At 46.4% G+C, this 26,948-nt stretch overlaps 2 protein-coding genes and 2 non-coding genes across 7 annotated transcripts in view; all 4 read left to right on the top strand.

The window, feature by feature from the left end:
• LOC121690338 (zinc-binding protein A33-like) overlaps nucleotides 1-26,948 on the top strand; it is a 698,440-nt gene that overhangs the window by 293,712 nt on the left and 377,780 nt on the right. The window lies entirely within an intron of this gene.
• Nucleotides 1-26,948, top strand: part of LOC121690097 — a 790,202-nt gene that overhangs the window by 418,371 nt on the left and 344,883 nt on the right. The window lies entirely within an intron of this gene.
• LOC121704443 lies at nucleotides 553-666 on the top strand. The gene has a single exon (XR_006030530.1). It is a non-coding gene; the product is annotated as a U5 spliceosomal RNA (small nuclear RNA).
• Nucleotides 8,219-8,409, top strand: LOC121704216. Its single transcript, XR_006030340.1, has one exon. It is a non-coding gene; the product is annotated as a U2 spliceosomal RNA (small nuclear RNA).

The following is a 26,948-nucleotide window of genomic DNA, read 5'->3' as shown; positions in this document are numbered from 1 at the left end:
GACAGATTCGCTACATATTCATAAACATTTTACTGGCCTTTGCATGTCGCACCTCAATAAAAACTGCACTGAACTGAACTGAATACCTGAGCACTACATTACTATAACATTTTCCAGCGGGGAAAATGCCTTTTTAAAGTAACCTAATTTCGATTATCTGTGTCGCGTTGGATTCGAACCCTCATCAGCAAAAGTATCACCATGCGAGACCACCTCGCTCTCCACTAAACTATCAACATCTACATAACTTCCAGAACATAACGCTGTGTTCACTCAGTAGGCCATGATTCACCGTTTATCTGAGTATTTTGAAACAACTGGTTACCTTGATTTAGGCTTCAAAAACATAACTGTATCATGCACTCTACCTTCTGTTACACCTCTGTGCTGTCCATGTGCAAGGATTTGTCATAAATTCTACCAGGCAACGCACGGATAATGAAACAATGGGTCTAAAACAACTGGCTTGGCTGGGGCAGCACCTTGGAGTCACCCTCGCGTCCACGACTACCGCCGTTCTTGACCTCCGTCCAGCGTGCCCTGTGGCAGCAATCGCTCGGGTTTCTCTTCATCTCGCACAAATCTTTCGCCTTTTACTAAAGATTTCCGTGGAGGGGAACAGCCCCGAGTTTACGGTATTTTTGGAAGCTCTGCTTCGGCGGAGCTGCACCTTTCTGTCAAAAGTCAAGCGTCGTGTGAGGGTCCGCTTTTGCTTGTCCCGCCCCCAAGTAACCCTCTGAGTGGCGGGGCCCTCGCCAGAGGGGGTGCCGGACCCCGTACAGTTGTGGGGTATCGCTTCTCGGCCTTTTGGCTAAGATAAAGTTGGATCCTTTTTCGAGCGATTGCGTTTGATGGCGACATCAGGAAGGAGTGGGCCGGCCAGTCAGGCGCGGCTAAAGTACACGGTACGTTTGGTGATGGAGGACTTGGCGGAAGTGAAGGCACGGGTGACTCCGGAGTTCGTGATGGATACTGTGTTGGTGGATTTTATGGGGATTTCTTTGGATCGGTTGCTTTGCCTGCAGGATTTTTCTTCAGTTGGATTTATGGACTTGAGTTTCAACACATTGGCAGATTGCACCTTTTTTTTCGGGGAGTTCAATCGGAGGCGCACTGAAGACCAGGTGAGGGGCATTTCACTGATTCCTTTGTTTGGCCATGCTTTTACCCCTTTGTACATTCACTTGTACAATCCCTGGGTGCCGCTGGAGGTGGTGACTACGTTTTTGCTGAGGTACTGTGGGGCTGTTAAGGGGGGTTTGAAGTGCTTAAACTCTAGAGGAATGGCAAGCGGCAGTTTCTGGTGAAGTTTAAGGAGGATCCGGAGGACCCTGGGTCCTTTCTACATCCCCCGGGGGTTTTTAGCCTGGGCCTGGATAGAGGCTTCCTGAGCTACCCGGGGCAGCCTGTTTATTGCAGGCGGTGTGGGCAGAGGGGGCACATGAAAGCGGACTGTTTGGGAAAGAACTGTAGGTGGTGTGGGACACAGGGGCACTTTGCGAGGGACTGTGCGGCTCCGAAGACGTGGTGGGGGGACGAGGACCGGCGTGACGGGGCCTGAGGAGGAGAGGGTCGAGAGGCCTGCGGAGCAGGCTGCTGTGGAGGGTGCTGGAGCGGTGGAGGCGGCTGTAGTCGGTGGAATCCTTTCACCGGAGGCCGAGGTGGTGGCGGCGATTCCGTCGCAGGACCTGGTCACCCCTCCCTTCAGTCTGTTGGGGGGGGAGGCCGGCATGGTGGAGCGGGAGCTGGGGAGAGAGGTCGGCGTGGGCATGGGTGGCTCGCCTAGCCTAGCTACCCTTAGCTCAGTCGCACAAAGGGACTGACCGCATGGCACGGGAGGGCCTCCAGGGCTCCATCTGGTGGACCAGGAGGAGGGTGCACCTTATAGCCCGGTCTACATCTCCAGTGTGGGCTTCGAGGTGGAGGGCCTGAGCCCCATGTCGGGGTCCCCGTCATGGGCGGACGTCGTGGAGCAGCGCGATGTGGAGATGGGGGAGTCAAAGGCGGTCAAGCGGCGGTTGCCGGAGGTCGCGGTGGACGGCTGGGGGACGACGGCGCCGAAGGTGCAGGCGGTGTCGGGTGCGGACAATGGGCTGCTGGCGGGGGAGCAGCGCGATGCGGAGGAGCGGGGGGAGGTGGACCTCTCCCCGGTTCCGGACGGGCGGCGGCTGGGCGAGGACGTGGTCCCGGAGACGCCGGAGTCGCAGCGGTTGGAGTCGGCGGAGCCTCTCTCTCTCTCTGTGCCTGCGGCGACTGAGGGGACCCGGTCTCAGGTGTATGGTGCGGAGGGGAGAGGGGGTGCAGTTCTGGTGCAGGTGTCGGGGGAGCCGCCGGAGTCGCCGAGGCCCCTGAACCGGATGGTTCGAGTGGACAGGCCATCGGTACCCCTGTCTAACAGGTTCTCTCCGCTCGAGGATGAGTCTCTGCCGCCGCGGGGGCCGGTCTTGGTGCCGGAGAGGGTTTCCACTGGGAGTGCTGGACATGGAAGTGGACCGGGGGGCAAGGACCAGAAGGGGAAGGTGGGCCAGCCCTGAGTGCTAATGCTGTGTGTGTTATGTGTTTTGGGTGTTTGGTTTGGGGGGCGGGTTGGGGGGGGATGTGGGTTTTATTGCTGGACTGTTTAATGAAGTTCCTTTCTTTGAATGTCAGGGGTCTGAGGGAGGGCAGAAAGCGGGGTGCTGTTTTTGGGTTTCTGTCTTCTTTGGGGTATGATGTGTTTTTTTTGCAGGAATGTCATTTGAGGGATGAGGGGGATGTGAAAAAATTTAAGGAGGAATGGGGAAGGGGACCTTCTGTGTGGAGGGTGCGCATGCTGATGGGGTGGGTATTCTTTTTGGTTCATGGGGTTTTGTGGTGGAGGTGGTGGTGTGTACGGTGCCAGGTAGGGTGCTGTGTGTAGACGTAAGGGTGGGGGGAGGTGAACCTGCGCTTGGTTTGTGTTTATGCTCCAAGTGTGAGGGGGAGCGGGTGGGTTTCTTTGAGGGTTTGGCTCCCCTGTTTTTGTGTAATCGGGTGGGGGGGGATTTCAATGTCTGTTTGGATAGGGGGTCGGGGGGAAGTGTGGAGTTGAGGCAGTTGTGTAGTGATCAAGGTGGCCGGGGTGGGTGGAGGCGGGGCTACAGACACAGACAGACATAGAGGAGTACACAGACACTGTAACCTCTTACATCACCAAGTGCATTGATGATGTGACCCACACAAAAGACATCATCACTCGGGCTAACTGGAAGCCATGGGGATGTCCTCAGGCTGCTGAGAGCCAGAGACAAAGCCTACAGAGCTGGGGATGAAGCTGGCATGAGAACAGCGAGAGCCAACCTGTCCCGTGGCATCAAGGAAGCAAAAAAGGAATACACTCACAAGATAACCACCCACTTCAAAGACAAAGCCTATGGCAGGGCATTCAGGCCATCACGGACTACAAGCCCGCGCCACAGAGCTGTGAGAGCAACATCCCTCTGCTCAACAATCTGAACCGTTTCTTTGCTCGCTTTGAAGCACAAAAAAGCACTTGCCCACAGAAGATCCCTCCCCCTCCACACGAGCAGCCCCTGTGCCTCTCTGCCGACAGCGTGAAGAGGACACTTGCTGCTATCAACACCCGTAAGGCAGCAGACCCAGACAACATCCCAGGTCGTGCGCTGAAGGACTGCGCTGAGGAGCTTAAGGATGTCTTCACAGACATCTTTAACACTTCCCTGAAGCAAGCCATCGTCCCATCATGTTTCAAAGCTGCCACCATCATACCTGTGCCGAAGAAAACTGCTCCATCCTGCTTCAATGACTACCACCCCGTGGCACTGACACCCATCATCATGAAGTGCTTTGAGCGGCTTGTCATGTCACACATCAAATCCTTTCTCCCCCCCACCCTGGACCCCTTCCAGTTTGCATACCGAGCCAAACGGTCCACAGAGGATGCAATCTGCTCTGCCCTCCACCCAGCCCTCACCCACCTGGAAAGAGATTGCTGTTTATAGACTTCAGTTCTGCATTCAACACCATAATACCACAACAACTCATCTGCAAACTTGACAAACTGGGACTCAGTACCTACCTCTGCAACTGGCTACTGGACTTCCTCTGTCAGAGGCCTCAAGTAGTATGTGTTGGCAACAATATCTCAAGCAACATCACACTGAGCACGGGGGCCCCCCAAGGCTGCGTGCTCAGTCCGCTGCTCTTCACCCTGCTGACGCATGACTGCACTGCAACCTACAGCAACAACCACATAGTGAAATTTGCTGACGACACAACTCTGGTGGGTCTCATCACCAAGGGCGACGAGACTCAATACAGGTTTGAGGTCGACCTTCTGACCACGTGGTGCAGGGACAACAACCTCCTGCTGAACGTCAGCAAGACTAAGGAGATTGTTGTTGACTTCCGTAGAGGTCACACCCAACACCTGCCACTGACCATCGACGGTGCTGTGGTGGAGAGAGTGAGCAGCACCAAATTCCTGGGGGTGCACATCAGTGAAGACCTCTCCTGGACCACCAACACTGCATCACTGGCGAAGAAAGCTCAGCGCCGCCTGTACTTCCTGCGGAAACTCAGGCGAGCAAGTGCTCCACCAGCCATCATGACCACATTCTACCGAGGCACCATTGAGAGCATCCTCTCCAGCTGTATCGCTGTGTGGGGCGGAAGCTGCACTGAATACAACAGGAAAGCCCTGCAGCGCATAGTGAACACAGCTGGAAGGATTATTGGTGCTTCTCTCCACTCCCTGAAGGACATTTACACCTCCCACCTCACCCGCAAGGCGACCAAAATTGTGAGTGATGCAAGTCACCCCGCTCACAATTTGTTTGATCTACTGCCCTCTGGGAAGAGGTACAGAAGCCTGCGCTCCCGCACCACCAGACTCACCAACAGCTTCATACATCAGGCTGGTAGGATCCTGAACTCTCTCCCCCTCTCCCCCCTCCACCCTCAGCTACATAACATCCTGGACTTTTAGACCCAAAATGGCTATGCACTACTCCACTTGCACTACTCCACTTGTACACTTGCACACTTGCAACTTGTTGTTGTTGTCCTGTTGTCCTGAACACTTCTGAACACACTTCTGCTGCTCTTACATAACTTGCACCACTATGACTACTCCACTTGCACACTTGCACACTTGTACACTTTACAACTTGTTGTTGTCCTGAAAACACAACACATCTGCTGCTCTTACATAACTTGCACCACTATGTCACTTTCTTTCTTACTTAGGTCAAACAGAACAACACAAGCCTTTTATTGGCCTGACTTTGCACTAGTATTTTATTGACTGTCTATGCACAATTTCAACCAAATTTTGCTGCTCTTATTTTTTTCATTATTATATGTGCCCTCTTATTTACTTACTTTTTTGTTTACTTGAATGTTATGTTTGTCTGTGGACTTAAATTGGTAAAATATGTCTTGTCTTCACCGTGGGATAGTGAGAAACGTAATTTCGATCTCTTTGTATGTCTGGAACATGTGAAGAAATTGACAATAAAGCTGACTTTGACTTTGACTTTGACTATGCCACTTGCATACTTAGGTCAAACAAAACTACCTCAGCCATTTATTGGCCTGACTTTTGCACTATTATATTGACTGTCTACTGCATGCACAATTGCACAATTTCTACCAAATTTTGCTGCTCTTATTTCTTTATTGTATGTGCCTTCTTATTTTTACTTTTTATATTGTTTACTTGAATGTTATGTTTGTCTGTGGACCTAATTGGTAAAATATGTCTTGTCTCCACCGTGGGATAGTAGGAAACGCAATTTCGATCTCTTTGTATGTCTTGACATGTGAAGAAATTGACAATAAAGCAGACTTTGACTTTGACTTTACATGGAGGAACTCAAGGGGGGTGGAGTCCCGCCTGGATTACTTCCTGTTCCCTCACGGTGTGGCATTGGCAGGGTTCCGGGTTATCACGGCCTGGTGCTCCGACCACTGCGCCATCGGGGTGGAGGCTGACCTGGGGGAGGGGAGGCGGGTAAGGCCGAGGTGGCGATTCCCCAACCGGCTTTTGGAGGGGGAGGAGTGTGGAGCAATGTTAAGGGGGTGGAGGGCGAGGAGGGCCTTTCACGGGTCCTGGGTGAGCTGGTGGGAGGCTATGAAGGTGGGGGTGGCGGCCTTCTGCCAGACATGGGTGGCAGAGGAGAACGCGGAGAGGAAGAGGTGGATAGCTGAGGTCTCCCGGGAGCTGGAGGCTTTATGGCCCAGGAGGGGGTGCCCAGAGGTGGAGGAGAGGGTAGAGGTTTTGAAGGGGGAAATGGGGCTTTTTTTTGAGGGACAGGCGAGGAGGTTGGAACTGCAGGGGAGGGTGGCTGCGTGGGAAGACGAAAAGCCTTCCCGCTTCTTTTTGCAGACAGCGAGGGTGAGGCAGCAGCGGGTGGAGATGAGGGGGTTGGAGGGCGGCGATGGGCTGGTGACCGCTCCAGCCGAGATGGCCGAGGTGGCGGCCCAGTATTATGAGGCGCTGTTTGTGGAGAGGAGGGGGGAGGGGGCGCTGGCTGGGGCTTTCCTGGACAGCGTGGAGGGCAGGGTGGGGGAGGAGCAGCGGGCTGCCCTGGAGGAGCCTTTCTCCGTGGCAGAGCTGGAGACAGCTTTGCTGTCGATGAAGGCTCGTAAGTCCCCGGGTTTTTCCGCCGAATTTTTTCGGTCTTTCTGGGGGGTCTTGGGGCCCGGTCTGGTGGAGGTGTGGGGGGGTCCCTCCCTCCCTCCCTCCATGTTGGTTGGGTTGGTGACCCTCCTCCACAAAAAGGGGGACACGGCCTTGCTCCATAATTGGAGGCCGATTACCCTCCTCACGGTCGACTACAAGATCTTGGCAAAAGCCATGGCCGTGAGGATGGGGGAGGTGATGGCCTCGGTGGTCGGGGAGGACCAGACTTGTGGGGTCCGTGGGAGGTCCTGTGGGCTTAACCTCTCGCTGTTGCGGGACGTCATGGCCTGGAGTGGGGACAGGGGCCTGCCTTTGGCAGTTTTGGGTGTGGACCAGGAGAAGGCTTTTGATAGGGTGAGCCATCATTTCCTTCTCCTGGTCCTGGAAAGGATGGGGTTTGGCCCGGGTTTCTGCGGGTGGCTGAGGCTGCTTTACAGGGGTGCGGGGAGTAGGGTGGGGGTGAATGGGGTGCTATCCCGTTTCTTTCTGCAGGCCGGGGTGGTGCGGCAGGGGTGTCCTCTCTCACCGCTCCTATATGTCATTTATCTGGAGCCACTGGCGGCCTTTGTCCGGCGGGACCAGGGTTTGAGGGGGGTGCACGTGCCTGGAGGCGGGGGGGTTTCGGCCAAGGTGGCGTTGTACGCAGATGATACCACCCTTCTGCTGACGACGGAGGCTGGCCTACGTCGCGTGCATTCCGGATAAGGCGATGTCGTTGTTTGTTGCTTTTCAGTGTCGTTTGGCGGTGGGGGTTTTCAGCCACAAGGCGGGGCTGTGGGCAAGGTACTGGCTGGGCTTTTCACTGAGGAGTCTTAGGCCCCTGTCCTCGTCAGAGCCTTGGACGTGGGTGTGTCCGGACCATTACCGGAGGGTGGTGGAGCTGCTGAGGAGGAATGGGTGGGCGCTGGAGGGCCGTAGGGTGTTGGATCACCGGGCCCTCTATGCGGGCTTGCTGGAGAGGAGGTGGGGGGAGGACGCAGAGAGGGCAGTGGCGGCGAGGGGGGTGAATTGGGGTGCCATCCAGCCCTCTGTCTTGAAGGGGGAAGGGAGGGACCTTAATTGGTTGGCGGCGCTGGGTCGGTTGCCTGTGCGTGAGCGCTTGTACCGACACGGCATCAGCCGCACGTCTTTGTGTGCAGTGGGGTGTGGGAGGGAGGAAACGCTGGATCACACGTTTTGGTCTTGCCTGGGAGCCAGGGGGACTTGGGGTTTGGTGAATCAGTGGTGGTGTGGGTGGGCGGGGCTGTCTCTCACAGCAGAGATGATGCTCTGGGGGCGGGGTTTGGGGGGCCTGAGGGAGGGGAAGAGGGTGGCTTTGTGGGTTTTAATTTCTTTTGTGAAGTTGGCCTTGTGGGAATGGGAGAGGGGATGTGTCAGGAAAAAGACGCCAGCTTTGGCGCCACATGTGGTGTTTGGGTGGTTTTTGGGGAAGGTGGGGAGACATGTTCAGGAATATATTCAAGTGCATGGGATTGAGAAGGCCAGGGAGGTTTGGGGGGGTTGCCAAGGGTGGGGGTGGGCTAGTGGGGGCGCCGGACCCCGTAGTTGTGGGGTATCGCTTCTCGGCCTTTTGGCTAAGATCAAGTGTAGTATCTGTTCTTATCAGTTTAATATCTGATACGTCCTCTACCCGAGGACTATATATTAATCTGATTTTTGGAACAGGGAGACGGAAGAGGGGCTTGCTCTGTCCGCTCCACGCATCGACCCGGTATTGCGGTGACTCCAGGAACGGTGCACATCCCTTGAGTGCATGATACAGTTATGTTTTTGAAGCCTAAATCAAGGTAACCAGTTGTTTCAAAATACTCAGATAAACGGTGAATCATGGCCTACTGAGCAAACACAGCGTTATGTTCTGGAAGTTATGTAGATGTTGATAGTTTAGTGGAGAGTGAGGCGGTCTCGCCTGGTGATACTTTTGCTGATGAGGGTTCGAATCCAGCGCGACACAGATAATCGAAATTAGGTTACTTTAAAAAGGCATTTCCCCGCTGGAAAATGTTATAGTAATGTAGTGCTCAGGTATTCAGTTCAGTTCAGTGCAGTTTTTATTGAGGTGCGACATGCAAAGGCCAGTAAAATGTTTATGAATATGTAGCGAATCTGTCGACGTGGGTAGCCATCAGCTGCTGTTGATAGGTATACATGACATCTGGACAGGCTCGGGAACAGCTCGGAAACCATTAGGTGGAAAAACCAGAAGGGGCACAACACCGCCATTATACTTTGAACATGGAGCTGTGATAACACGCGATAGCTAGTCCCCATAACTGGTGTTAGTTATAACTGACGTTTGAAAGTCTTATTGATGCCATTTATTTGTTAAACACAAATTTGAACGAACACTTCTTGTCTAGTAAAGTTTCCCTAGGTAATCCAGACAGGCTGGGTGCTGGAGAGGGCTCTGGACTCCTAACTTCAATTCTCGTCTGTGCAGTCGACACTCAGAAGCATCACTTCAGCACTGATTCCATGGTACTTTGACATTTTTCATACATTTAAATGAAGCAACAAACTAACGTTGGTATCAAAGGCCAAGTGGCGCAGGCAACAACAGCCGTGGGAATATACATGACCAATCCCACGATCACGAGTGCTATATTGCTTTTATACAACAATTCTACCACAAACTAAATAATCTGAAAACACCCCATTATTTTTTAAAAATGTTAATTTCGACATCGTTCTTACGCATCAAAAAATAGTTCCCTTTTCAATAGACAGCGTCTTGGTTGCTAGGTAACCAACATTCCAGACCCCTCGTTACGGGTCTTTGTGGTTTACATGTCTTCTTGAAAGAAATGTGGAAATCACATTCATATCTAGGTGCATGCATGTTACAAGGACACTGGGCCATGATATGTAAGGGACATGATACTGCAAAAAAACGGAAACATAGTCTACATTGCAGAACCACTCAACTTTATTAATGTATAGTGAATAAATGTTACACTACTGTGCACAGCCTGACGTGACGATGCTAGCTAGCACGTTAGCAGCGGTTAGCTAATTATGCTAACGTTAGTTATCTACAAGTCTCCTCCAAGTGACAATCATATTATACACAATGCTGACAATGCTGAGAACAATTAGCATCCTCGTTTATCTTACTTACATTGAGTTGACTGTGTGGCTTAATCCACAGATGTGGTGAAGCACTGTTTCCTTATGGTTTGCTAAGGAGTAACCCATTGCTTGAAATAGTGGAGAGCTGGGTGTCAAATCTTCGCATTGTATCGCGGAGTGATTTATTATTAGCTGTGCTGAGTCTGAGTTGAAATGTCCAGGGATATTCCAACTCATGGAACGTCTCTCGGCCAATCAGAAACAAATAAATAGTTCCATAGAACCCAATTGTTGTATAATAAGGGGAGAACTGCCACTCTCGGAAAACTTCCGGTTTCTGAACTGGTTGCAGTTCCTTCTGTGGTTCCACATGAGGGCGCTCGTCCACGAGTGCAGAATGCATGGAGGTCTATGGAGCTGTACCCCTCAAAATCCACTTTTCTCGGGATATAATTTTTTTTTCAAGTAATTTGAGTATTGTATTCGAAAGGGGAGGCAAAGAAAATACACTTGGTTGAGTATTATATTTTTTAAAGTCACTTAATTGAACTTAACTAAAAAGCCTTTAAAATGTGTCAATGACGTCATTCATTAGCACAATGCTAGCGTGTTATGTGCAACAACGACCCAACCTGTAAGTAATCAAAAGGACATAAGTACTCGTTCATTCAACTTTTGACCTATAACCCATGTTGAAGTTATACAAACTACAATCAAATCTGAGATTTGTCAACGACAATCAGGTGAAAGAGACAAATTTAGCCGTCTAGCTCCATTGACTCCCATTCATTCTGCACTCATGGCGATCGCCCCCAGTGGAACTCTGGTGGAACTGCATCCAAAATTCGGTACAATGGCACTTAATACGGAGTGGCAAGGCTCTCCGTAGACGGGCTCTGGTATGACCAACGTTAAGCTAACTCATAACAGGAGCACAATGGTTTTCACTAACGTTCAAGTTAACTAAATGTATGTGTGTGCTTCTGCCGTTCGGTCATCATTTTCAACATTAACTTATTTGAGGTGATTTGACGCTAACGTAGCCTAACATTAGTGCCCACCACTCGATGCTAAATAATGCTAGCATCTAGTGCTACGTGAAATAGTAGTGGAATGAATGTCACTTACCTGAAAAAACTGGAACGAAGTCTTCTGAAAGTGTCGGTTAGTAGGCTTCAATTAATAGCTTAGCAAACCATTTTATGTCAGCTTTTTGAATAAAGATGTTCAGAAAGGATGTGGTAACTTTGTGTAGAATCATGGCTGAGATGTCAAAGTTTCAGGGTTTCCACTCAGCTGGCAACGTCTGCTGCTGTATGCCTCGACGTCAGCCGTCAATCAAGCCGACCACGCCCTTAACTCTTCATATATTTTATATCTAAATGTGATCTAAACTAATGAGTTAGAAAAAAATGCACCCCCGTCACAGTTGTCAGGCACTGGGTAACTACCGAAAAGTACAATAAAAGTCCATGGGACCAGGCTTTAAAAACATGTATTTACGCTGTGAAAATGGACATTTTAACATGGGAGTCTATGGACATTTGCTCGCTTTTGGGACCAGTCCCTAGTAGCGGATTTTCGATGTATTGCAGTTTTTCGAACTTCCGGGTAGGCTTCATTGTTCAGATTAGAATGTTGCCGCTTGGGTCACATATCAATCAAATCATAACAACTGCAATGGTAGGCCTACTGTTTTTAAACAGTGTGTAGTAGGTGTGTGTAGTAGGCCTAAGTGTAAATATGTGTGTCTAAACATGCTTTAATGAGCTTACACTTTAATGAGCTGAATTTGAGCTTACAGTTCTTTGACCAACCTATGTGTTTTACGTTAACTTACAAAATAGATAGCCTACTTTAGCTTAGTCCTCAGAGAGAGGAGGGTTGCTGCTTGCTTGCTGCTGGTATTTCTGTCCCTCCCAAACTGCATTGAAATGGTATGTTTAGCAGCCAGAATTTAAGCATTTCCAGGGGGAGAAATCCCCGGCCCCCCAGTAACATGACCCCCCCCCCAACCCCGAAAAAAAATTGCCTGATTGTGCCCCCCCCTGAATTTTGGCTTGCATGACGCCCCTGGCCGTGATGTAAGTGTGGTAGGCTATTGAGTATCCATGAGTTGCTGGCTAGTGCTCATGGACAATGACCCAGCTAGTAGTCTGCATGTAGCACTAACTGAGAAGGTCGAGGGGGAATGGGGCTGTTTTAATGACAGTGTTGGCAACAGAGCCAACATCACAACACGTTTCAATGCGCTAACGCTAAAACACGTCATGCCAAAACTGACCAGAATAGCAAACCCATTGCCAAAACTCACCATAGCATAACTTCTCAGATATGGCAATTAATCATGCCACAGCGGGCCAGAATAACAAACATAGCCTACCTGATCTTCTACATAGATGTACATCCTCATCCTCATACATTGGAAATGAAGATGACTTAATCCAACATGTTATAATCCATTGAGTAGGCCTAGCCTAGGCTATGTTAGCATCACAAGACAGTTTACTTAGCTACATGAAGTAGCCTAAACAACTAAACAACTCTATAATTAACTTAGAAGTTAACAGACAGTTGCTGTGTGAACCTGTGTGAGGTGAGCACGAAATAGTATGCGAAATAATAAAAATAATCGCATATCACATGTGGTGTGTAGGCTACAGTCTGTGTGAAATGTTCAGGTAGGCACTGCACTGCACGTCAAAAACTCCGCTCTAGAATCTTTGCTGCACATGTGAAATCGAATTGACACACGACACAATCGAACGCGTCATCGTTTTAAGATATCTTCACTTTGAAGTGCGTTTGTAAAAGTATGTGTTTGAGGGAGATAAATCTCCATTTACGTGTAAACGAAAGGGCCTAACACATACAAAAGTATGCGTTTATACAAATATCTAGATAAGTGTAAATGGGCCCTGAAACTATGCCTGAGAAACTGACAGTTGGTGCTGGTGGCCTAGGATTCTAATTGCTTAACGGCCCGATTGTGATGTCATCAGCCCAATGTTAAGTCTATAGGGAAATTTTAAGTCGTTTTTAATTAATAGTTTAAAAAGAATAAAAGTTACAAAGATGAAAAATACAAAGCCCAGATGTCCTAAGTAAGACCTACGTAACAAAGTTTGAATGAAGTTTCTACATTAAACGGTTGAAGCTGCATTAACTGCGTTAGAAGAAGAAATAGAAACACAATTCCCAAGGAATTACCAGTGCATGAAAAGGCAAACAATATGATGTAAAATATCACACAGAGCAAAAACAAATAATGCAGATGTAGTTACAATAGTGTTGCTAGGGCACATATGATAGTTGTTATGCCAAATTAAGTGATTGCTATGCTGGTTGTTAGGGTAATCCTGTTGGTTGCTATGGTGGTTGCTAGATTGACATTGTGGTGGTTGCTAGGTTGTTGCTAGGGTATATCATATGGTTGCTAGGGTACTTGAGGAGGTTATGCTGGTTGCTTGGTTAAACTCATTGGTTGCTATGTTGGTTGCTAGGTTGTAACTCTGGAAGTGGTTGCTAGGCTGTTGCTAGGGTATTTGACATGGTTGCTAGGCTGTTGCTGGGGTATTTGACAAGGTTGCTAAGGTAAGGTAAAGTTTCGTACCATTCAGGGCATTATTAGTGGGGTAATTTACGAGATAAAAGTTGATACCATTACGACTGCAGAAACTCATTAGTTTCTGACAGCGCTACTCGACCAGAGTTCGACCAAGGGAAAACAGGTTCTGGGAGGGTGTTAAGAGACCCAGATTGCACGCTTAAAGCCTGAGACTGGCAGTTGCTGCAGGTGGCCTGGCCACCTGGCATAGGATTCTAATTGCTTAAAGGGAAACTTGGCAGGATTTCCCCCTCTGCTAGAGAAATTGTGCATTATGCTATTTCAAACTGTGGGAAAAGGTAACGATAAAGCACATGGATTTGTTTACAAGCTAGCGAACAGTTAGCATACGTTTGGCAGAACTATGTGAATTTTACAAGGTAAGAAACGCGATTTAAAACGAGTTTCTTGTTTCTCACTTCTCTTTCCGGGACGGTAGTCTCAATGTTGCAAGGTTGGTTTTCCGCCTGGGGACGCTAGGCGCAGAAGGGAAAGTCACCATTTTCACCGGAACAGGTCATTTAACCATCCAAATGATTTCTAAACGGGTTTATTACGTTGAAATAGTTGCCAAGTTCTCCTTTAATGGCCGTATTGTGATGTCACATTCACAATGTTAAGTCTATGGGGATTTTTAAAAAGTTAATAATTAATAGTTTAAAAGTATAAAAGTTAAAAGTATAAAAGTTACAAAGCCGGGATGTCCTAAGTAAGACCTACGTAAGATAGTTTGAATGAAGTTTCTATGTTATGCTACCTTTAGTTTTGTTCTAGTTTACCATTGTGTGTGGCTTTAAACAGCATGTGAGCTTTAACATCAGTAAGCATTCATTCAGTAATCTAGTTGTAAAGCTAACGTTTTGACAAGCACACAAATTTTGCCTAACTTCTTGCCCATCTGGAATTACTCCTCTAGCTTTACTGCCTCCATTCTCTCTGTTTTCTTTGTTTACAAAAAATGTTTTATATGATGGCCTTGAAGTCTTGAGTTAGTGAATTAGCTCAAACAAAAGGTGTGCGTGTATAGTTCTGCATTAAGTATATGTTGATGAGGTGTTTACTTTAGAAAGAAAAATCTAAATAGCTTAGCCTGCTGTCATGCAGTTAATGGGATACTGTGCAGAGTTGCAAAGTTATGGTAGGCCAACTTGGTGTGAATACACACTCAGTTAATAGACATAGACAGTAAAAGAAATAGAAATAAAAATAGACCTTTTATCAAGTCAGCTTTATTTATATAGTGCATTTCATACACATGGCCATTCAATGTGCTATACATAAACACAAGCAAACAGGAATAGCTAATAAAAACATAGAAGGGCAATAGTCAAAGAATAGTTTAAAAATTAAAGAATAAAAAAGAAAATATAAAACACACAAGGTAATAGTACATAAAAGGGCAATGGTTTAAAAGTGTTTAAGAAGTAAAAATTAAAACATAAAAAACAACATAGAATGATTAGACTAGTTAAGCACCCAGTGAACAGCAGCACTCTATGAAGATTCTGGAAGTAGTCCCAAATTGTGCATGCACATATATTTAGCATGGGTTCCATTCCGAACTTAGTCCCGCCCACAACATTTGAGGTCGGGAAGTTCGGTCTGGCATTGCTCCATTGTGGAGCAAGCAGACCTCTCAAGTCTCACGCATTGAGTGTGAGACACACGCATTTCAATGACTTCACATGCTCACACGCCACACATGGCATTTCTCACTCCGAGAAATTATTAACTTGCCCACACAGATATTTCTAAGGGCTATATTTTACAAACGTGTCACACAACGTTGCTGTCTGTGCGCTCATTCAGCTCAGAGAGCTGCTATTCAGTTACTAACCTATCGGCCAATCAGAAAATAGGATTTCTCAACCAATCAGGAAATAGTTTTGTTTTGATGTGGGTCCACAACGTGGAGACTGCTGGTCCGCGGAGTCATGGAGTGAAATTAGGCCCGGTGCTTCGTCTGATAATTTGCTGCGCAGTTGATCAAGATACCGCGGACCGACAAAAAAAGAAAACAAACGTTTCTGCTATCGATGTCATTAAACATGGAGCCAAACAATAAAGTGGTGGTATGAGCATTCATTCAATGCAGGCGTCTGTGCGAGAGGAAACTGAAACTAATCGATAACATTGGTATCAAAGCTCCGCTTCAACCTGTTGAATTCTATTTAATTGTTTAACGACACTTAATAGAACAACGTTGATTTTTGGAACTTCCATAGAAACAGAGCAGAGACTGTATAATACACTGTATAGCACTGAGTATTGTATAGTCAAATTTGAATATAACATGGCCAAAAGCTATTGTAGCCTTCTTTCTATCTGTTAAAGATCAACAGATCAGTGATTTACGCCTATCTGCTCGCCAAAAAAGCTGGTATTGTGTTTCCTGAATCCTTACATTCAGGCATTCAAATTAAACTTCATTAAAAACCATGTATTTTTTTCTCCATTTCCTACCAATATATGATGGTTGCATGAGGGAAACATCCCAAAACAATAGCACCCATATAATTCTTGCTGTTTTGAGAAGTATTTCTTTTCTTATGCAAGCATCATGCAACCATGCAAAAGCAATGAAACTAATTATATCTTACATTAGTAAAGCAGTCCTCTGATGTGCATGTCACAAAACATTTAAGTGAAAGTGCATGTATAACAATTTAGGCATAATAATGATTGTGATAATTTGATTTGGAGGGAGTGGGGTTGGGTACGTGTAGATGAGCCCTATGACCCCAAAGTCTGCCATGACTAGGCCTCAGGTCAAAGAAGTTTGAGAAAGGCTGGTCTACATAACCTGCATCAGATTGAGGTTTGCAGTGATGCGCCTGAAGGCACGGGTTGAGGACCCAGTCAGTTACGTCACAATATGCACATTTGTTTAAATTCGTAATCACCAATGACCAAAATTGTACTTCTTTTTTACTTTGAAAAAAAAATATTGACCTACCTACCGACCCATTTTTATTTATTTTTTTGGCTGTTACGGCAAACAAGAATATTTTTAAGGATGGCCTCATGACTGTGAAAATGGCTGACATTGAACCACAGTGCTTTAAATGGGAGCCCCCAGTATTATTATAATTTATGTTATTATTATTTATTATTATTTATTATAGGGTTCTAGAATAAATAAAACAGTGTGTTTGAAATAATGGAATTTGTGCTCTCTCATGAAGCTGAGTCGATGGGACATGGGGAGGGTGGGTCTGTTGATCGGGGGGAGGGGGCGTGGCACCACTAGTAGTTCAAGCAGACGTAGGACTTTCATGTACTTCGATCAGGGGGAAGGGGGCGTGGCACTGTGCCAATGCCACGCCCCCTCCCCCCTGAGAAACAAAGTCTCATTCCTTGCAAACTTCAAAACTTGAGAGCCCTGGGAGCAAGTATGCTCGCCCTAGATCGGGCGGACCAACAGCGCCTGGTCTATCACGTCATCTGAGCGCGCTTAATTTAGGCTTATGTTTGAAACAAAAACGCTGTGGCTAGAAGGATACATGGCTTTTAAGACCCCATATGGAAAATGCATATTATTTAATGAGGTTTTATCACTGAAAACAATTATTTCTGAAAACTTTGGCTAAAGTTGAGATGTGGGAAAACTTGTGGTTTCACTTTCATCAAGGGAAAACAGCGCTGTTCCCTCGTTCATTTGAAATCTCTGATTGACCACCTGTTCAAGGGATTTGTGACAGCCTTTCCTAGCTGTTTAACATGGTTGTAGCATATCAGTGTTCAACAGAATTATTTTTTAAAATGGAGGGGAGCTCCATATAGGCTATCAGTTTTTTCCTAATAGCCTACCCTACTACCTATCTCTTAGATTTCGCTAATGAGTGTTGTAGGCTAGGAGTGATTGACGGCACTAACTTTTACAAAAGACCAGAAAACAATGTTAAGTCATTTGTGAATTGGCGCAAAAAGTGGGTATGCACTATATGAGCGCATAGGGGCGCTGCACCATGGGGGCGCCAAAGCATGGTAAAAATAATAACAACAATAATAATAATAATAATAATAATAATAATAATGTAACCGAGCTTTAGCACTTATTACTATATTATAATAATTCGTTAGTCAGAAGTTGTTGAGAACAGTTTACTGCACTTAGTCATCATCTGTAACACAGTATCCAGAATAGCGCTCTCTACCGCGAGAGCAGGAATATATCATTTCACTACGGAAAGCCCCGAGGGGATAATACATTCATTATGATACCAGTCTGTTACATACGTCCCCCCCTCCAAGAGTAAACGTCCTCGTTTACAAAAGAACAACCACTAACAGTGTAGGTATAAAGCAACTCCACATAGAAAACACCCATGCAGAAAATATTCCAGGTAATCCCTGAAAATGTAAACAGCATACCAATCAACATATAGGTCAGATATGCAGTAGGTACAGTATGCATCCAGACATGGTATTGTATTCCACACACACTTAACCAAAACAACAAGATATGTCCCCATGTTTTTTTTTTTTCTCTTTTTTTTTTTTACAATCTCAACGGAAAGTAAAACACCGTCGACCAGAACTGCAATTCACACACACTCAGTAGACAACAAAATCACTGAAATGTCCAGGGGCCTTTAGTGCTCTCCCTTGCCGACTCCTGGTAGGGCCTGGCGGTGCAGTGTGCTCTGCCGAACACGGCCCCTCAGCTGCATCAGACAGTCCATCGTGATCCGGGCCCGAAAACACAATCCCAGAAGAACAAGGGACCGGGGGCAAAGGAGGACTGGACTTTCGCGGCTGTTCAGGCAGGTGAACTGGCAGTGTATAAGGCCTCAATCTGTCATAATGCACCACCTGCTGTCGCTCATCACAGTCCAAGGGGTTGATGATACGGTAGGTGAGGCCCGGTACATCGCCTGAGTCCAATACCTGCAAGACCTGATAGGGCCCTTTCCAGTGTGGGGCTAATTTCATGCGGCTTTCAACTGGGTTGTTAAGCCACACCATTGCACCCACCTTGTAAGGTTTGTGTCGGGCTCTCTCGTCATGATAAAGCTTCTGCCGCTCATGAGCATCCTCATTACTCATTCTGGCTCTGCTGAAGGCAGACTCCAGTTTGTCTCGCAATGAGGAGACAAACTCACTGTGAGATCCAGGTGCCAGCGACGCCAAGGCACGAGTAGGTATCAGAATGTCAACCGGAACCCTCGCCTCACGTCCGTGGGCAAGGAAGTAGGGAGTGAAACGTGTGCTGGCATGCACTGAGGTATTGTAAGCGAAGGACACTTGCTTCACATATTCATCCCATTCACCCCCACACTCCAGTAAAGTTTTAGCCAGCTGGTCAATTAAGGTCCTGTTAAAACGCTCAACCATTCCATCTGATTTTGGATTGTAGGGAGTGGTGCGTGCTTTTGTGATTCCCAGCAGCTGACAGAGGTTCTGTATCACCTCTGCTTCAAACTGACGCCCCTGATCACTGTGCAAGCGCTCCGGTACACCGTGCACTAACACATAATCCTCAAAGAGGCATCGCGCTACTGTTTGTGCTGTCTGGTTTTGCAGAGGATATAAATTAACAAATTTTGTGAAATAATCTTCAACTACCAGCACGTACCGGTTCCCTTTGGTTGTCAATGGCAACTCAACAATGTCAGCCGCCACTCTCTCAAATGGACGAGTTGCACAAGAGCCCCCCATTGGTGCACGATGTGGTGGCACTGGGGACCGGCGTGTCTGACACGCTTTGCACTGTTCACACCAGTTCTTGATGTCTTTGAACATGGAGGGCCAGAAACAGATCTGGCGTGCATGCTCCCACACACGCTCAGCTGAGAAATGGGCAGAGGCCGGGCCACCATGTAGTCGCTGCAGGATATCAGGTATGAGAGCAGAGGGGACCACAATTTGATTTAGTCTGTCACCGGTGAGGGACGAGACAACAGACCGACATAATAGTCCATCTTGCATAATTAGTCGATCAAATTCTGTCCACAGCTTCCTCAAACTGTAAGAGGCGCCCCTCAGTCGTGGTCGAGACGGCCTCCGGGATATCTCCATCCAGCCGAGAACAACTCCAATGACCACATCTGCCTCCTGTTGCGCTTTAATGTCTGCCACATCATGTCCCAGGGTGGACAGCGATGGTAGGATGCCTGTTCCTACTGCCCATCCGCTGCGAGTGCCTGTGATGACAGGCAGACCCCTGTGTCAGGTTGCAGATTAGTTGGGTCTGGAAGCATTGGGTGTATAGCGTTTACTCCCACCATGTTGTCTGAGTAGCTTGCTATGCTGTCAGCCAGGCTGTCCCTCTCCGGCCGCCGGGAGAGAGCGTCTGCATTCATATGACGTTGACCGTCTTTGTACACAATGTCCCAATTGAGTGGGTCCAGCTCCAAAATCCATCTACCTAGCCTGCCTGTTGGGTCATTATCGAGAGCCATGCGTCCGAGCCCCAACAGAGGGCGGTGGTCTGTGACAATGGTAAAGGACGTAAGGCCAATGTAATGCCTGAACTCACGCACAGCCCACACAACTGCCCACAGTTCACGGTCAAATGTGGACCAGCGACGCCGTGTCTGATTTAATGTTTGGCTAGCGTACGCCACCACATGCTCCACCCCTTCTTTAACTTGGGCTAAAACGGCACCAACAGCCTCCTTTGAGGCGTCTGTGAACACTTTAAAGGGCACATTGAAGTCCGGTAGGGCCACAATGGGAGCAGAGGACAGCAAATTTTTCAGATAGTTAAATGATGTTTCACAGTCCACAGTCCACTCAAAAGGTACATTTTTACCCATCAGACGATTCAGAGGGGTGGCATGTTTGGCAAAATTGTGTACAAAGCGCCTGTAATATGAGCATAAGCCCACAAAGGCTCTGATTTCAGATGGAGACTGAGGAGTTGGCCATTTTCTGACTTTATCAGTGTTCTTTGGATCAGGCTGTAGACCATGTTGAGAAATTGTGTGTCCCAAAAACAGCACATGATTCCGGGCAAGGTGACACTTTGAGGGGTTTAATTTTAATCCGGCGGTCTTAATTCTTGAAAATACCTCGCCGAGGCTGGAAAGATGTTCCTCAAAAGTGGCACTGTAAAGAAGGACATCGTCCAGGTACACCATACAGATGTTCCAAGGCAGACCCCTGAGGACAAGCTCCATCATTCTTTGAAATGTTGCGGGCGAGTTTGAAAGACCCATGGGCATAGATCGCCACTGATAGAGGCCTCGCCCGGTGGTAAACGCAGTTTTTTCTCGATCCTCTTCCGCAACTTCAATTTGCCAAAATCCATTCGAAAAGTCTAATGTGCTGAACCACCGTGCTGAAAACGTCCTTGTGCTGCTGCAGCAACTCTGAGAGTGCTGCCTTCTGTGCTTCTGAGATGGGGGACTCGTCCAATGACACAGACGGCAAAACACAGGAAGACAGAGGGGGTGTATCAGCCGTCACTGCAGCCACCTTGTGTGGCAATGAATTTAAGTCAGCCTCACTCACAGAGTAGAATTCCCCTAAATGAGTGCCCTGCCGTAAAACAACATCATTTTTAGTAGGGTTTAGAACCCGAGCACATGTCAGTCCATTCTTCACTGAGGTGACTGTGTGAGCCACTACTAGATTCGAAGTGTCAGGGATATTAGGCTCTAGATAGCCAACAAAGTCACATGAATAGGCACCAGATAAGGTAGGTGGATGGACATTAACAGGTACAATGATCTCACTGAGAGGGGGGAAGGCCATGGTGTTGGCAATAGACACATTACAGCACACAGGGGTTAGGTCTCTTCCCCTGAGTAGAGGGATGGTAGTGTCCCATAGTTGTAATCTGGCATGGGCAACGTCCAAAAGGGCATGGTTCTTCAGCAAAAAGTCCCAGCCCAATAACACTGCTTGCGTAGTTTCCCTCAACACATGGAAAGTGTGTTGCCATGAGTCTGTGCCTAGACATAAAACAACAGAAATTGTGCCCAACGTGTCTAACATTTGTCCATTCACTGCACGGGCAGTTACATAGTTTTTCCTTAAGGGGCGGATACGGAGTGCAGGGACAGACATGCGGAACTCAGCACTAATAAGAGATACGCTTGATCCTGAATCTAGTAGCACAGGAACCACTGTGCCCTCAATCACACCTTTGACATAAGAAACAGGCATCTCGCTTTCAGTGTTGTTCCCAGACACATTCATAACTGAGTCATTGTCACCTGTGTCAGTCTGTGGGCCCAAAGAGAGAGCAGCTGGCGTTTGGGCCGCAACATCAGCTACATCCCGTTTCCCTGTCGGCTGAGCTGGCGCTCGTTGTGAGGCGAGAAAAAACGCACTCCCCGTCTCCTGGGTGTCTCCTCCTCATAGTGGGTGCGATGGCCTGGGCTGGGGCTGCGCCTCCCCGGTGACCAGGCAGGACCAGGACTCCCGTGGCTGCGGGACGCCATGAACGGCCTCCGGTCTCCCCCAGGTGACGGGAATCTCCTATCCGGCGAACGGCCTCGCTGTGGCTCACGGGAGGTCCGCGACTGGCATCCAGAACCTCCACAGGTGCAATAGCATGGGCTCCTCCCTGATGGAGGAGAGCTGCGCCATCGACCTGCACTCGTCCGCAGTCGAAGATTTTCCTCGGCCATCATTTTCATCTCTACTCGCATATTCCTCAACTCCTCGGCAAGGCTATGTACTGTTTTGTGTAAACTCCCATAATCAGTCAGTGAGTGAACAGAGGCTACAGGACCCCCAACAGCGGCGGTAAAGCCAGCCGTGCCACTAGTACTCGCATAGTCCAATTTAACAGCCTCTCTAGCATTTTCACACCTCTCAGCGATCACCAATGCCTCCTCCATGTCTGTTGCCCCTTGTTCGTGACACTTTACTCTCAGCTCAGGATCCAGACCAGCAAGGAAGCGGCGAAACTTCTCCTCTTTCGTAGCATTTTCCCCATAGTCAGGGAATGCCTCTAGCACAAGTCTGTTGATATCAGCAGCATAAACAACAAGGCTCTCATGTGGAGCGCGAGGGCGGGTAGAGAGGTTTGCTTTGAAACGGTCCAAAAACTGTTTGCGACCAAAGGCTTCTTTAAGTCTCTCTTTAACAGTCTTATAATCAGCCTGGACTGTAGCAGGAAGGCTATCCCACAACAGGAATGCTGCTTTGCTCAAACGAGTTGGTAGAATTCTCACCAGTTCATAATGATACTCTCTTCCCTCGTCCCCCTCCACGAGAGCGCGGACTGCCACTTCAAATTGACGTGCCCAGCAGAGAAAACTTTGTTTGTCATCCTCCCCAGAAAACGCAGGTGGAAGGTCAATCTTCACCCTGGCGGCCTGATAATCTTTGTCCCGCCGAGTGTTAAACAGCAACGAATCGTCCTCCTCTTTGCACCACATGTTGAAAAAGTTTCTCTCCTTGCCTTCGTATTCTATTAGCCTAGGAACCGGTGAAGCTAGGCAACAATGGCCAAACTAGCTAGCCTAACGTTAACAAGACATTCACTACACACTAACAAAAGAAAACGACTACAGTAAACAAAACTCGAACGTCATAAACGTAAAACCGCTGTCACCAATGTAACCGAGCTTTAGCACTTATTACTATATTATAATAATTCGTTAGTCAGAAGTTGTTGAGAACAGTTTACTGCACTTAGTCATCATCTGTAACACAGTATCCAGAATAGCGCTCTCTACCGCGAGAGCAGGAATATATCATTTCACTACGGAAAGCCCCGAGGGGATAATACATTCATTATGATACCAGTCTGTTACAATAATAATAATAATATATTTGGTATATTCTATATGTAGCTATTGTTGTACGTTTCTAAATCATTTCTGTATTTCCTCAATGTTAAATAACATTTTAGAGGACTAACAGAGTAGTGTAGAATTTTGACATAGAAGAGGGAGTGGGGTAAGCGCTGAGTGAGCAGGTACGAGTCGTGAGTTTTCATCTATGGAAAAAGATGGATAAAGCAAAAAAGCTGTCGGGGTTAAAAATAGAAAAAGAAAGTGAAAATGAGATGTCAAGGGATGCGACAGTAGTTAAATAAGTGGATGGTGAAAAGCAACAGGTAGGATTTAAAGTGTGACGTCTGTGCTTGGAGGCACACGTTTCATGTTCATGTTATTCATGTTACCAGACTAACTAGCGTTTGCTAAGCATATGCCGATTGAAATATAGCCTATTCCATTCAGATAGCTAGGTGGCTACCATGCTCATACTGCACTTTTAATGGCAAACTACAAACAGAAATGTCACACTAGCAACAACTCGTTACATGTTTCCATTTCCTAACAATGAAGACTCCTTGTAATAACTAATATTGTGCTGTCAATGTGGCGCAAATAATGTTGATAAGATAAGATAAGAGTTGGATCAGCCTTATCCATTGTGAGCAACAGCTGGCAAAAGGACTTTATGAGAACAGTTTAGACTTTCTTAAAGTGACAATGCGACATTTAACAATACTTCAAGTTCGGCAGAATTTCTTAAAAAATAGCAATGTGTAATACATGTACATTATTGGCCTTTTGTTTTACTTTAGTTGTTTGTTTGGTTTTTTTTTGGGGGGGGGTGCCAATACCCTTCAAAAAATGGGTAGCTGCGCCAGCATTTGTGGAGAGGAAGGATGGTTTGTGTGTTTTCTTCCTACACCTCACAGTAAGCTATTTCGTTGCTCTGATTGGTTAGGTCTATCCAATTGAGTGCAGAGGTATTCCCCTCCTGTATCGGTTGAAACACTCCACATAATTATGTCCCAATGGAGCAGTATCAGACTGATATTCTGACTAGAATTGAGTATGACTACACCACACCACACCAAAAATAATTCAGTGGAAATGCATGGATTCCAGTTGCTGCTACTGGAAGAAACTGGAATCCATGCATTTCCACTGAATTATTTTTGGAGTCTGATCCCTTATCATACCTGTTCATTCTTACTCGTTGCTCGGCTTATCGTGACTAAATTCAAGATGGCTGCAAACGCTAAACTTCGTGAAGATACTGTCTGTATAAATCATCTTGTAAGTAAACTACCAGTGCTTTTTCAAAGTTCTCAGTGTCTCGTTTTAAATGTCAGGGCCCTCGGAAGTCTACCAATGAAGTGTGGAGATGCATTGAGCCTCGTAAATGGGTGTAAAACAGTGATTTATTTGCATGGCTAGCCCGATGCCGAAGCACCACTAGGCCTATTGAAAAAGCTGTTGGTAGCATCGGCTAACTAGCACCAGATTTTGGAGTGCAGGGGACAAGCCGAGATGGGCTATGAGACATACGTTCACACTCGGTATCATGTTTCAATACACTTTAGGTCAATATCACACCGGAATTCTCCTTTAAACACACATGGGGAAACTGAACAGTCCAATCAGTAGACTATGATAGGCTAAGCTAGCCATATGCTACTTTGTTTACAATATTTCCAGGCTTCAATCAGACAGCTGAATTAAAGAGGTAGAGTTGTAATAAAAAATAGTAGGCCTAGGCTATAGGCTAATCTGCATAAAGTGTGCTGTCATAAATATCAGTCATTCAGAAAAATATTTTTATATCAGGATATAAAATAATAGATATTATATTGTAATCCTCTGGTGTTCTAATCTAAGGGAGGCTATTAAAATGTTATTTAATAAAATGTCTAGCCCCCCCCCCCCCCAAAAGAAAATGAAAAAAAAAAAAAATCGAGATTTGTATCGAACGTTGGTGTATCGTTACAGCCCTATTGGTGGCAAAAGTGAACTTTTTGAACTAATCCTGTTTGAACCTACACTCAAGCCTGGGCTACTGATAACTAAATGAAACCTGCCCAGTATACAAGAGGTATCTTTCCCATGACACTATTTCCATGTTCCCAGGATGTGTTGAGAATGATGTTAATGTAGCAGCTGGTTAAGGTCATTAGACTATTGAAATGTTGATAAACCTGGGAATTATTATTGATGGAGGTTGTCTGTGAGGCATCAAATAAGTCATGATCCACCAACTGCACATACAAAGGGAGCAGATTGTTTGTTTGATTTTTCAGTATTGATCATTGTTACCATTCCACAAAACATTATCCCTGTAGCAAGGTGCTCTGGCAAATTTTCATTTTCTGAAGAGCAGTTCAATTGCTTTTTTACTGGCATTGTGAATTTACTGTATACTTCCCCAGTAGAAATGTTAACAGCTAAACAAGCAAGTTTTACATTTAATATCTACAGTTTAATTTGCATTTCATTTACACTGTTTATCTTCAGTTTTTCACTATGTGAATGGTGTTTGTATTTGTGTGTTGGTATTATCTTTAGACAAGTGACATTGCATCTCAACGAAAAACAACAGCTCTGAGAGGACTACCCATCTTCATCCGTGAGGACACGTCAACGTTTTTCTTGAAGTGTTTGGTAAGTGATAGTAGTGTTGTATTGATGTAGTATCATCAATATATTATTAATGCATGTATTGCCAATACATAATACAATTAGGAAATGTAATGGAAAATAATACATTACAATATATTTCTAGTAATATATTGGTAGATATATTTTCATTTCATAAGGGGAAAGGTTTGAAAAATCACTAAATTATGTATCTTCTAATTTCACCACAAACACATCCCGTAACCTCTTATTTATCATTCATTGATGTATCTTACTGTAAAATCACTTAGAAATATGTGTACATGTGTATATGTGTAGGCTGCGCATTAAAGTTTGGATAAAAACGTTGACGTTTTTCTTCTTCGTTCAGACGTTTCCTGTATGAGAACAGGAAAGTTTCCGTTTTCTTTGATCTGATAACTTTGTGTTTTGGCTTTTGGCCTCTTCAAGCTGTCATCATAAATAGACTTTCCACTTGTATTTATTCTGAAGAAAATTCCTATTTTAGCCAAGAGATTTAGGAGGAGAAACAACAGCAACTTAAATATACAGTTGTTGCTGACCAGATTCCTCACGGGGATTGCACCCGATTGGTCCGATTCAATTTGTTTTGGAGTTGGCGGCCTATTTAAAAACAAAAACATTAGGCTATGCATTAAGCCAGCGGTACTTAAAGTGTGGGGCGGGCCCTTCTAGTAAGGAATGGAGACATGACAGGTGGGGCGCGACAAACAGGAGATACATACACACATAAACATAGGAGTCATAAACAGGCCTACATATAAATTAAATCACCATCAGATCCAGGGGACTGAGAACCAAACCAGAACCAAAATGCATAAATAATATTGTAGTGAACTGAGCCTAGCTGGTTCATGACTGAACCCCCATAATGCTGTGCAGTGTATGTGTGTGTGTGTAATGTTGATGTTGGTTTTAGTATGAGTAATGGCCTTAATTGACCTCCCTTGTGTTGCCTGTTTAATGACATTCATGTGTTTTGGTGCGTAACCAATAAAAAACATTCTGAGACAACCTTGCAGTTTGTTACAATATTTTAACATTGCCATTTTGATGGGGTGATGGAGTCAGATGGGGCTTGAAAATTCCCCACCTCCAGAGTGGGGAATGACAGAATAAGTTTGAGAACTACAGCATTAAGCATTGTTATCCTTGTCGTCTTCAGAAGTTGATCGAACGTTATAGGCTACCTCACAAGTTATACGAATGCCTCACAAATTTTACCGCCTGTGTGAATGGAGCATTTAGAACAGTGGTCCCCAAACTACGGCCC

The sequence above is a fragment of the Alosa sapidissima genome, chromosome 2, assembly GCF_018492685.1.
Source record: "Alosa sapidissima isolate fAloSap1 chromosome 2, fAloSap1.pri, whole genome shotgun sequence".
In the NCBI taxonomy this organism is placed as follows: domain Eukaryota; kingdom Metazoa; phylum Chordata; class Actinopteri; order Clupeiformes; family Clupeidae; genus Alosa; species Alosa sapidissima.
The sequence above is the reverse complement of the archived record's forward strand: the minus strand, read 5'-3'. Positions and strand labels throughout refer to the sequence as shown.